We start from the raw sequence: 12,960 nt of genomic DNA, 5'->3' as shown, positions 1-12,960 counted from the left end.
CATATATTTCAAAAGAAGGAAGATAAAAATCTACACATAATCTAAATGTTTTAAGAATAGAGATTTTAGTAAGCCATTTTCTCTTATTTGTATATAGACTAATTAAGCCTCTTATTTCTAAGTTATATTCTCTTTTGCAACAGCCAGGTCTCTAAACATTTTTTTTTAACTCTTGAACATCTAAATTCTGCACACTGTGCACACATGGAAATGTTTATGGGGAAAAATAGCAGAAGAGAGAAATGTGTTATATAAAATTCATGGGTTCACATGAATAAAGCAAGTTCTTAGAAACCTATAAAGAGATTTAGATTCAGACATAATAATAGTGGGAGATTACAACATCCTACAGGCACTAATAGACAGATAATGGAAGAAGAAAAGTAACAAAATATTAGGACCTAAACTCAACACTTGACCAAATATTTTTAATAGACATCTACTGAACTCTTTGTCTAAACATAACATAATATACATTCTTCTCGCCAGTCGCAGTGGCTCATGCCTGCAATCCCAGCACTTTGGGAGGCCAAGGCAGGTGGATCACTTCAGGTCAGGAGTTTGAGACCAGCCTGGCCAACATGGCAAAACCCCATCTCTACTAAAAATACAAAAAATTGCTGAGCGTGGTAGTGGGCACCTGTAATCCCAGCTACTCGGGAGACTGAGGCAGGAGAATCACTTGAACCCATGAGGCAGAAGTTGTGGTGAGCCAAGATTTTGCCACTTCACTCCAGCCTGAGTGACTAAGCAACACCTCGTCTCAAAACAATACATATATATAGATATAGATATTTTTATATATACTCTAAAACTGACCACACAATCAGAAATAAAACAATCCTCAGTAAATTCAAAAATCTCAAAATTATACGAACCATACAGACAGACCACAGCTTGACACAAATATAATTCAATAAAAAGAAAACAACTTGAAACCATACAATTACATAAAAATTAAACGACCTGCACTTGAATAACTTATTGGTAAATAATGAAATTAAGGCAGAAACCAGTAAGCTTTTCTGTTTTTGTTTTTTAACAAATAAGAACAAAAAAACAGGCCACACACTGTGGCTCATGCCTGTAATCCCAGAGTTTGGGAAGGTGAAGCAGGCAGATCATATGAGGTTAGGAGTTCAAGACCAGCCTGGCCCCATCTCTGCTAAAATTACAAAAATTAGGTGGGAGTGGTGGAACATGCCTTTTATCCCAACTACTTGAGAGGCTGAGGTAGGACAATGCTTGAATCCAGGAGGCGGAGGTTGCAATGAGTTGAGATCGTGCCACTGCACTCAAATTGGTCAACAAGAGCGAAACTCCATCTCAAAAAAAATTAAAGAAACAAAAAAAGAACAATAAAACAAAAAACACGTACACACACATCAGAATTTCTGCAACACAGCTAAGGTGGTGTTAAAAGAGAAATTTATACCATTTAATTCCCAAATCAAAAAGTTAGAAAGATCTTCATTTAACAACCTGACATTATAAATAAAAGAATGAAAGAAGCAAAAGCAAATCAACCCTTAAGCTAGAAGCAGGCAAGAAATAACCAAAGTCAAATCTTGTTTCTTTTTTGTTTTTGTTTTTGAGACGGAGTTTCGCTCCTGTTACCCAGGCTGGAGTGCAATGGCGCGATCTCGGCTCACCACAATCTCCGCCTTCTGGGTTCAGGCAATTCTCAGCCTCCTGAGTAGCTGGGATTACAGGCACGCGCCACCATGCCCAGCTAATTTTTTGTATTTTTAGTAGAGACGGGGTTTCACCATGTTGACCAAGATGGTCTCGATCTCTTGACCTCGTGATCCACCCGCCTTGGCCTCCCAAAGTGCTGGGATTATAGGCATGAGCCACCACGCCCGGCCTCAAAATAAAATCTTAACTAAATTTAGACATGAAAATTTTACAAAATATCAAGAAATCCAATAATTAAATCTATGAAAAAAAATAAACCACTAGCTAAACTAATGAAGAAAGAAGGAATGATTGAAATAAACACAATCAGAAATAACCAAAGACACATTACCACTGACCCCACAAAAAAATAATGAAGTCTACTATGAACATTTCTGTGTATACAAACAAAAAAATCTTGAAAAAAATTTAAAAACTGTCCGGGCGCCGGTGGCTCATGCCTGTAATCCCAGCACTTTGGGAGGCCAAGGCAAGTGGATCACGAAGTCATGAGTTCAAAACCAGCCTGGCTAAGATGCTGAAATCCCGTGATTAGCCCAGGTGGTGGCGGGCACCTGTAATCCCAGCTACTTGGGAGGCTGAGGCAGAGAATTGCTTACACCCAGGAGGCGGAGGTTGCAGTGAACAGAGAGCAGGCCACTGTATTCCAGCCTGGGCACAAGTGCAAGACTCTGTCTCAAAGAAAAAAAAAAGAAAGAAAGAAAGAAAAAAGTCAGGAGCTGTGGTACATGCCTATAGTCCCAGCCGCTCGTGAGGCTGAGGTGGAAGGATCACTTGAGCCCAGGAGTTCTGGGCTGTAGTGCGCTATGCCGATCGGGTGTCCACACTAAGTTCGGCATCAATATGGTGACCTCCCAGGAGTGTGGAACCAGTAGGTTGCCTAGAGAGGAGCAAACCGCCCCAGGTCGGAAATGGAGCAGGTCAAAACTTTCATGCTGATCAGTAGTGGGATCGCACCTGTGAATAGCCACTGCACTCCAGCCTCGGCAACATTGTGAGGCCCCGTCTTTTAAAAAAACAAAGAAGAAGAAAGTACTGAACAAATACATTCTTCCAAGAATGAACAAATTTACAAAAAAAAAGCCTTAAATAAGTAAATAAAAAGCTCAAAAATTGAATTAGTAATATATAGCCTACCAACCAAATAAAGCCAAGGACCAGACATTCACAGCTGAATTCTACCAGATGTACAAAAAGTGCTGGTACTATTTCTACTGAAACTATTTTAAGAAATTAAGAAAAGGTAACTTCTCTCCAACTTATTATATAAGAATAGCATTACTCTAATACCAAAACCTGGCAAAAAAAAAAAATCAGGCCAATGTCTTTGAACATTAATGCAAAAATCCTCAACAAAATACTGACTAACCAAATCCAGCAGCATATAAAATAGCTAACCAACTATGATCAAGTAAAATTTGTTCTGGGAATACAAGGTTGGTTCAACACACACAATCAATAAACGTGATTCATGACATAAACAGAACTAAAGACAGAAACCCCAAGATTACTTCAATAGATGCTGAAAAAACGTTTGATAAAATTTAACATCTTTTGTGTTAAAAACCCTCAATAACCTAGGCATTGAAGGTATATATGTTAAAATAATAAGTTATCTATGACAAAACCTCAGCCAACATACTGAATGAACAAAACCTAGAAGATGGGTGCAGTGGCTCACACCTGTAATTCCAGCACTTTAGGAGGCCAAGGCAGGTGGATCACCTGAAGTCAGGAGTTTGAGATCAACCTAGCTGACATGGCAAAACGCTGTCTTTACTAAAAATACAAAAATTAGCCAGGTGTGAGGGCGGATGACTATAATCCCAGATACTCAAAAGGCTAGGAAAGGAGAAGACTTGAAGGAGGCTGCAATGAGCCAAGATCGTGCCACTGCACTCCAGCCCCAGAAACAAAAGAAAACTCAGAAATAAAAAATAAAAATAAAAATAAAGCTTGAAGCATTCCTCCTTGAAAACTGGCACAAAGCAAAGATGCCTTCTTTCAACACTACTATTCAAGATAAAATTGGAAGTCCTGGTCAAAGCAATCAGGCAAAATATAAAAATAAAGGGCATTTAAACAGGAAGAGAGGAAATCAAACTATCCCTGTTTGCAGATTACCTGATTCTACAGCTGAAAAACCATATAGTCTTGGCAGAAAAGCTCTTTAAACTTACTAACAACATCAGTGTAATTTCAGGATACAGAATAAATGTACAAAATTAGTTGCATTCCTGTAAATCAACAACATCCAAGCCAAATATGAATCATAAACACAATCACATTCACAATTGCCACAAAAAGAATAAAATATTTATGAAAATAACTAACCAGCTAGGTGAAAGATCTCTGTAAGAATGACAAAACAATGCTTAAAGCCATCAGAAATGGCACAAACAAATAGAAAACAACTTTATGCTCATAAACAGAAAAGATCAATATCCTAAGCATGATCATACTGCCCTCCAAAATTTACAGATTTAACGCTATTCTAAGGACCAAAATATTTTTAACAAAACTAAAGGGAAAAAAAAAAACCACTATTTAAAGTTTATTTAAAACCAAAAAAGGGTCCAAATAGCCAAGGTAATAATAAGCAAAAATAACAAAGCTGAAAGCATTACATTACCTGACGTCAAATTATACTACAGAGCTACAGTAAACGAAGCAACATGGAATGGTACAGAAACAAATTCATAGACTAATGCAACAGAATAGGGAGTTCAGAAATAATGCCATACACCTAAAACCATGTGATCTTCAACAAAGGTGACAATAGAAATAGAAATGTGGAAAGAATTTCCAATTTTTTGAATGGTGGTGGAATAACTAGCTAGCACTATGTTGAAGACTGAAACTGGACCACTTTATTACACCATATACAAAAATCAACTCAAGAATAATTAAAGACTGAAATGTGTATTTTAAAATCATAAAAAAAAAAACCCTGGAAGATAACTTAGGAATTGTTGCAACTTAGCAATGGCAACAAAAGCCAAAATTGACTAATTGGACCTAATTAAACTAAAGAGATTCTTCACAGAAAAGGAAACTATCAACACAGTAAACAGACAACCTACAAAATAGTAGAAAATATTTGCAAACTATGCTTCTGGCAAAGATCTAATATCTAGAATCCATAAGGAACTTAAACAAGTTTACAGAAAAAAAAACCTCACTAAAAAGTAGACAAAAAACATGAAAAAGTTGTTTTCAAAAGAAGACAAATATGTGGCTCACAAGCATATAATAAAATGCTCACCAATAATCGCTACAAAAATAAAAAGAAAAAACATAAGATGCTATCTTATACCAGTGAGAACAGCTATTAAAAAGTCAAAAAATAGATGTTGTGATGGTTGCTGAGAAAAGGAAATACTTATACGCTACTGTTAAGAGTGTACGTTAATTCAACCATTGTAAAAGGTAGTGTGACAATTCCTCGCAGAACTAAAACCAGATTTACCATTTCACCAAGCAACCTCATAATTGGGTATATACTCAAAAGAAATATAAATTATTCTATCATAAAGACCTAAGCACAAGCGTATTCTGCAGCACTATTCACAATAGCAGACATAGAATCAACTTGAATGCCTATCAATGGTAGACTGGATAAAGAAAATTTAGTATAATTGAGCACAATGGCTTATGCCTGTAAACCTAGCACGTTGAGAGGCCAAAACAGGTGGACTGTCTGAGCTCAGCAGTTTGAGACCACAGTGAGCAACATTAAAAAATCCAATCTCTAAAACAATTTAAAAAAAAAACAGCTAGGCGTGGTGGCACACACTTGTAGTTCCAGCTACTTGAAAGGCTGGGGTGGCTGGGCACGGTGGCTCACGCCTGTAATCCCAGCACTTTGAGAGGCCAAGGCAGGTGGATCACAAGGTCAAGATATCGAGACCATCCTGGCCAACATGGTGAAACCCCATCTCTACTAAAAATACAAAAAAATTAGCTGGGCGTGGTGGTGCACGCCTGTAGTCCCAGCTACTTGGGAGGCTGAGGCAGGAGAATTGCTTGATCCTGGGAGGCGGAGGTTGCAGTGAGCCAAGGTCACGCCACTGCACTCCAGCCTGGCACCTGGTGATGGAGTGAGATTCTGTCTCAAAAAAAAAAAAAAGGCTGGGGTACAAGAGGATTGCTTGGCCCACCACGATGGTTCATGCTTGTAATCCCAGCACTTTGGGATGGCAAGGCAAGTGGATCATCTGAGGTCAGAAGTTCATGAGCAGCCTGACCAACATAGTGAAACCTTGTCTCTACTAAAAATACAAAAATTAGTCAGGCATGGTGGTGGTAGGTGACTATAATCCCAGCTATTCAGGAGACTGAGACAGGAGAATCACCTGAACCCAGGAGGCAGAGGTTGCAGTGAGCCAAGATTGCACCATTGCACTCCTGCTGGGCCACAAGAGAGACACCGTCTCATAAAGAAGTTTCCTTGAGGCTGGAAGGTTGAGTTTACGGTGAGCGAACATCACGCCACTGTACTTTAGCCTGGGCAATAGAGTGAGACCCTGTCTCCAAAAATAAAACAACACAACATAACATAAAATACATAATTTAGGCCGGTGCGGTGGCTCATGCCTATAATCCCAGCACTTTGGGAGGCCAAGGCAGGTGGATCACGAGGTCAAGAGATCGAGACCATCCTGGTCAACAAGGTGAAACCCCGTCTCTACTAAAAATACAAAAATTAACTGGGTATGTGGTGCACGCCTGTAGTCCCAGCTACTCAGGAGGCTGAGGCAGGAGAATTGCTTGAACCCAGAAGGCGGAGGTTGGGGTGAGCCGAGATCGTGCCATTGCACTCCAGTCTGGGTAACAAGAGCGAAACTCTGTCTCAAAAAAAATAAATAAATAATTTAAAATATGGTACATAAACATCATAGAATACTGTGTGGCAATTAAAAAAAACAACCAAAAACAAGATTATGTCTTTTACAGCAACATGGATAAAGCTTGAGACCATTACTGTTAGGAAACTAATGTAAAAACAGAAAACCAAATGCATTTCGTTTATAAGAGCTAAAAAATAAAAACACAGGAACACAGAGAGGAATGACAGACACAGAGGCCTAGTTAGGGGTGGAAGGTGGGAGTAGAAACGGTCAGAAAAAATACCTCTTTGGTGCTATGCTAGTTTAGTTACAAAATAATGTACACACAAAACCCCCATGACACAATTTTAGCTGTACAACAAACCTGTATATGTATCCCTAAACCACATATAAAAGTTAAAAAAAAAAATACCTGGGTGGGAAAGAGTGCAATGCAGGCTGAAGGACTGGTTTGTGCTACTTATGGTGGCCCAGGTGGGGCTGTACTCTGATTTATTTCTGGGTCCATGCAGGCAGATGACATTATGAACCAGTGGTCCAGAACCCTAGGTTGGTAGAGAAAACAGGTTGCTGCTACTGCAGATTGAGTGTTTGGAGGTGAGAATATGCCAGGAGACTTGTAGTCACTTTTGTAAGTTTTTGGCAAAAAAAAAAAAAAAAAAACACGATGATTAAAAATGCTGAGGTAAAATTCCTGAGTGTGGTTCCTGGTCCTGGAAGAGGTGTGGACACATTACTGTCTAGTGGGTATGTTTGTGAGTGGTTGAAAATCTTGTGGTGGCAGCTGTGGCAAAAGGGGTCTGTCATCAGAGCTTCTTTTCTCTAAGTTTTCAGTCCTCTGTCACCTTGGAAGGAGAGCTGGTATCACAGAACAAGAAACAGTGTAACAGCCCGTGTAGAGCATAGCACAGCCTCCCATTCCTGGACATTCAAAGTTTTATTCTAGGCCAGGAGACTGTAATATCTTTCTTCTGCCACCAAATCTGTCGAGTTTGCTGAACAAGCAATTCTGCAACACCAACTTACTGTCTAACACTTGAATTCTGACACCACCCAGATTCAGCACAGACCCTGATTCAGGGCTCAGTCCCACAACGTTGTCCTCACTGCCCATCTATGCTTCTGAGATACTGTTTACAAATTGAGGACTCCCATAATGTTACTGAAATTTACCAATTTGATAGAGTTACTCACAGAACTCAGCAGAACACTGTAGTTACATTTACCATTTTTATACAAAAGATACAATCCCAGCCAGGCACAGTGGCTCATGCCTATAATCCCAGCACTTTAGGAGGCTGAGGTGGGCAGATTACCTGAGGTCTGAGTTCGAGACCAGCCTGACCAATATGGAGCAACCCTGTCTCTACTAAAAATACAAAATTAGCAGGGCATAATGGCGCATGCCTGTAATCCCAGCTACTCAGTAGGCTGAGGCAGGAGAATTGCTTGAACCTGGGAGGCAGTGGTTGTGGTGAGCTGAGATGTGCCATTACACTCCAGCCTGAGCAACAAGAGCAAAACTAACAACTGGGAAAAAAAAAAAAATACAACCCCCAAAAAGTCAATTATAGGACCAAGAAAAAGGTGAGAAAAGATGAAGCATATAAATGATCAACAGCTGTGATTAATAAAATTCTCTATTCTTTGTGTTCTCCAGGAACACTTTATGAAAAGAAAAAACTTTCCATTATGACTGAAATGGTGCTTTTTTTCTTACCTATCACACAGCCAGAAAAACGCACATTTTCTCCTTTTTCTCATTTAAAAATCAGCTGACTTTGTCTTCAGAGGTCAACATAAAATACTTCTTAATCAAACTGAACTGAAGTTTATTTTCTTCCCACAGGCTCCTGAACTCTGAGCTACTCAGTCTGAGCCACCATACAACTCCATTTTATGTCCCTCTTAAGAACATGCTGGCTTCAGGGTAAAACATTCTCTGACCTAAATTCTGACTTTATTACCCTCCATTTAAACATTTAACATTACCCTCCAACCGCCTTACTAATCTTGTTTGCTTTTCCCTAGAAAAAAATAGCCCTTTTCTGCCTAATCTTTGCAATCTTTAAAAATCTTATATTTGCTGCTTCCTCCTGTTGCAATACTCCTTTGAAATTCAACTTTTTACGTGTATCTGTTTTATTTTAAAAAGTCAAGAAACTATCTTTTAAAAATATCAACTTTGCCGGGTGCGGTGGCTCAAGCCTATAATCCCAGCACTTTGGGAGGTCGAGGTGGGTGGATCACGAGGTCAAGAGATCGAGACCATCCTGGTCAACATGGTGAAACCCCGTCTCTACTAAAAATACAAAAAATTAGCTGGGCATGGTGGCGCGTGCCTGTAATCCCAGCTACTCAGGAGGCTGAGGCAGGAGAATTGCCTGAACCCAGGAGGCGGAGGTTGCGGTGAGCTGAGATCACGCCATTGCACTCCAGCCTGGGTAACAAGAGCGAAACTCCATCTCAAAAAAAAAAAAAAATCAACTTTATCTTCAATAAGACCTTCCCAAAATTCCTCAAAGTCTTCATATAAGGGGAAAAAATTTTAAGGTGCTTACCTTTTATACCTGAGTAAGAAAAGAAGAAGTATTTATTTCTTTCAAACAATAAATGTATTATTTTGTTATTTGTATTAAAAAATATGTAATAAACAATGAGCCAGATGCAGTGGTTTACACCTGTAATTACACGTTGGGAAGCCGAGGCAGGCAGATTGCCTGAGGTCAGGGGCTCAAAACCAGCCTAGCCAACACAGCAAAACCCTCTCTCTACTAAAAATACGAAAATTAGCCAGGCATGGTGGCAGATGCCTGTAATCCCTACTCAGGAGGCTGTGGCAAGAGATGCTTGAATCCCAGAGCTGGAGGTTGCAGTGAGCCAAGATTACATCATTGTACGCCAGCCCGGGCAACAAAGTGACTCCATCTCAAACAATAAATAAATAAAATAAAATTTAGCATTAAACTCAAAAATCAAAATAACAGGACATAGGGCCAGGCATGGTGTATTGTACAGGCAACCTGTAATCCCAGCACTCTGAGAGGCCAAGGTGGTGGATTCACTTGGGGTTAGGAGTTCAAGACAAGCCTGGCCAACATGGTGAAACCCTGTCTCTACTAAAAATACAAAAGTTAGTCGGGTGTGGCGGCATGTGCCTGCAGTCCCAGCTACTCAGGAGACTGAGGCAGGAGAATCACTTGAACCAGGGAAGGGAGAGTTGCAGTGAGCTGAGATTGCACCATTGTACTCCAGTCTGGGCATCGCAGTGAGACTCCATCTCAAAAATAAACAAACAAAACCAGGATATAAAACAAAGATATTCACTGTCACAAGTTTACCCGGCTAGAAAAAAAGAACTGAAGTTTTCAGAAATCTATGTAACTCACCAATTATCTACCACACTTTTCGTGGAAATGTATTCATTTTCTACAGTTGAAATTGAATAGAAATTTTCTTTATTATTTTCCTTTGTAACTAACATTCTAAAAGCTAGATAGAATTCTGTTTGAAATCACTGAGCCATAAAAAACACACCAGAGGCCGGGCGTGGTGGCTCACGCCTGCAATCCCAGCACTTTGGGAGGCTGAGGCAGGTGGATCACGAGGTCAAGAGATCGGGACCATCCTGGCCAACATGGTGAAACCCCGTCTCTACTAAAAATACAAAAATTAGCTGGGCGTAGTGGCATGCGCCTGTAGTCCCAGCTACTCGGGAGGCTGAGGCAGGAGAATTGCTTGAAACCAAGAGGCGGAGGTTGCAGTGAGCCTAGATCGCGCCACTGCACTCCGGCCTGGCGCCTGGCAATGGAGCGAGACTCTCAAAAAAAAAAAAAAAAAAAAAAAAAACAGAGAAAATTTCTAAATTCACTCTGAGAAAGAAAAAGGCAAATGAAAATTTTCAACAAATAAATATATTATTAGATATTAATTTTTTGTAACTCATGTATGTTATGGCGTTTGGAAATATTTTCTTGCCTTTCAAGCTCTACTAATAAAATGCAATATACAGTTAAAAAACTGAGGTCTGCTGGGCACAGTGGCTCACACCTGTAACCTCAGCACTTTGGAAGGCTCACGCAGGTGAGTCACTTAAGGTCAGAATTTTGAGACCGGCCTGGCTAACATAGCAAAACCCTGTCTCTACTAAAAATACAAAAACTAGCTGGATATGGTGGTTCACACCTGTAGTCCCAGCTACTTGGGAGGCTGAGGCATGAGAAACACATAAACTCAGGATTTGGAGGTTGCAGTGAGTCGAGATGCCACCACTGCACTCCAGCCTGGGTGGTAGAGATTAACTCTGTCAAAAACAAACAAAAAAATTTAGGTAAAAGTAAGTGAACAAATCTTTTCAAGGTACAGATTTGTCTTACTCATGTGTCAAGAAGTCAAGCCATTCAATTACTTGAGAGATTGTCCCACCTTATCCTGCTCACTTGAGTGCTCAATAACCTCCTCTCAAGAGACTGAACTATGCCCCAGTGAGTGCCTCAGGCACATTTTACTCTGCAAGTTCTTATACCATCTCACTGGGGTCATTTTTTTGTTTGTTTGTTTCTTTTTCTTTTTTTTTTTTTTTAAAGACCGGGTTTCACCATGTTGGTCAGGCTGGTCTTGAACTCCCAACCTCAGGTGATCCACCCGCCTTGGCCTCCAAAGTGCTTGGATTACAGGCGTGAGGCACCATGCCCAGCCCTGTTTTTTTCTTTTTCTTTTTGTCTTTTGGAGTCGTAGGGGTTTTTTGTTCGTTTTTTTTTTGTTTTTTTTCCTAGAAATTTTTTACTACTTTTCTGCCCCCTAAGAAAATCCAGCAGGCAAAAATTATTTGTTTTCTCCTCAATACTAGTATCTTACTGGATGACCAGCAATGTGTCTCCAAGAAATGAAAGCTGGGTTGGGTGAAGACAATATGAATGTCTCAAGGAATTAGCTTAAAAAAAAAAAAAAGTTCACCAGGAATTGCTTCTTATCCTCTCAACATCCACCTGAACACTTGAGAAACTATACTCAATACCTCAGGTTGTCCTATGAGAGAAAATGATACAGAAGCCGATATTCACTAGACACTGTAGCAGACATAACCATGGGCCATGGTGGGTATCTTGGTTTATCCCCATACAGTACTGAAACCCAGGTCCAAGAAAAAAACTAAAAGGTGACTGAAGACACATCACCCTATAAAATTTGGGAAAACTTTACCCAAAAGCATTCTGAAAAAATACCTGTGTCTAGGGAAAAGAGACGACAAAAAAACACACAGAGATATTTTACAGTACAGTGTCAGGAAATTATTCTTTGCTTTCTTCTCATAGGAAATGTTTACCAAAAAAACACAAATTTTTTAAATGTGCCATCAAATGCTTTGTCAAAAGCTGATTAATTGGCCAGGCTCAGTGGCTCATATCTGTAATCCCAGCTCTCTGGAAGGTCAAGGCAGGCAGATAGCTTGAGGCCAGGAGTTTGAGACCAGCCTGGCAAACATAGTGAAACCATGTCTCTACTAAAAATACAAAAATTGGCCAGGCATGGCAGTGGGCACCTGTAATTCCATCTACTTGGGAGACTGAGACAGGAGAATAGGTTGAGTCCAGGGGTCTGAAGTTGCTGTGAGCCTAGATTGCGCCACTACACTCCAGCCTGGGTGACAGAGTAAGGCTCCATCTCAAGAATTTTTTAAAAAAAAGGTAAATTAATATAGTTATCAAAATGTACACTAAAAAACAAATAGTTGATCAAGTGAATTAGAAAGGGGAAATTGGGCTGCGTGCAGTGGCTCCCACCTGTAATCCTAGCACTTTGGGAGGCCAACGTAGGAGGATCACGAGATCAGGAGTTGGAAACTAACATGCCCAAAACAGTGAAACCCCAACTCTACTAAAAATACAAAAATATGCTAGGTGTGGTGGCGGGTGCCTGTAATCCCAGCTACTTGGTAGGCTGAGGCAGGAGAATTGCTTCAACCCGGGAGGTGGAGGTTGCGGTGAGCAGTGATTGCACCATTACACTCCAGCCTGGGCAACAAGAGCAAAACTCCATCTCAAAAAAAAAAAAAAAAGAAAATTAAACAAAAGGGGAAATTGGTATTTGGAAATGTCAGAAAAAAAATGGAAATTTAGTATTTTACTGCAAGCCAGAGTTAGGCTGGAGGGATAGGTGACAAGGGAGGACTTGAGGCCCTGCTTGAAAGCACATGTGAAAAATTCAGGGAAAAATCAGTCCCCTGTGGAGTGTGAAAATAATTATGTGGCAGGCAATCAGATTGAGGTGGCTCTAGTCCCCGGATTTCAATTTCTTTAAAAAAAAAAACAACTATACTCAAGAGCATTTTTTTGGTAAATTACTACATTGCCGGAACAAAATTCAGGCTTAAACAACTTTAAACTGTCAATTAAGCACTGATTACACAATC

General features: G+C 40.0%; 1 protein-coding gene across 6 annotated transcripts in view; it reads right to left on the bottom strand.

The window, feature by feature from the left end:
- LOC100392046 (uncharacterized) overlaps positions 1–12,960 on the bottom strand; it is a 79,174-nt gene that overhangs the window by 65,150 nt on the left and 1,064 nt on the right. The gene's annotated exons all lie outside the window — the stretch shown is intronic.

The sequence above is a fragment of the Callithrix jacchus genome, chromosome 22 (genome assembly GCF_049354715.1).
Source record: "Callithrix jacchus isolate 240 chromosome 22, calJac240_pri, whole genome shotgun sequence".
In the NCBI taxonomy this organism is placed as follows: domain Eukaryota; kingdom Metazoa; phylum Chordata; class Mammalia; order Primates; family Cebidae; genus Callithrix; species Callithrix jacchus.
Note: the sequence above shows the minus strand (reverse complement) of the source record. Positions and strands in the feature narration are given on the sequence as shown.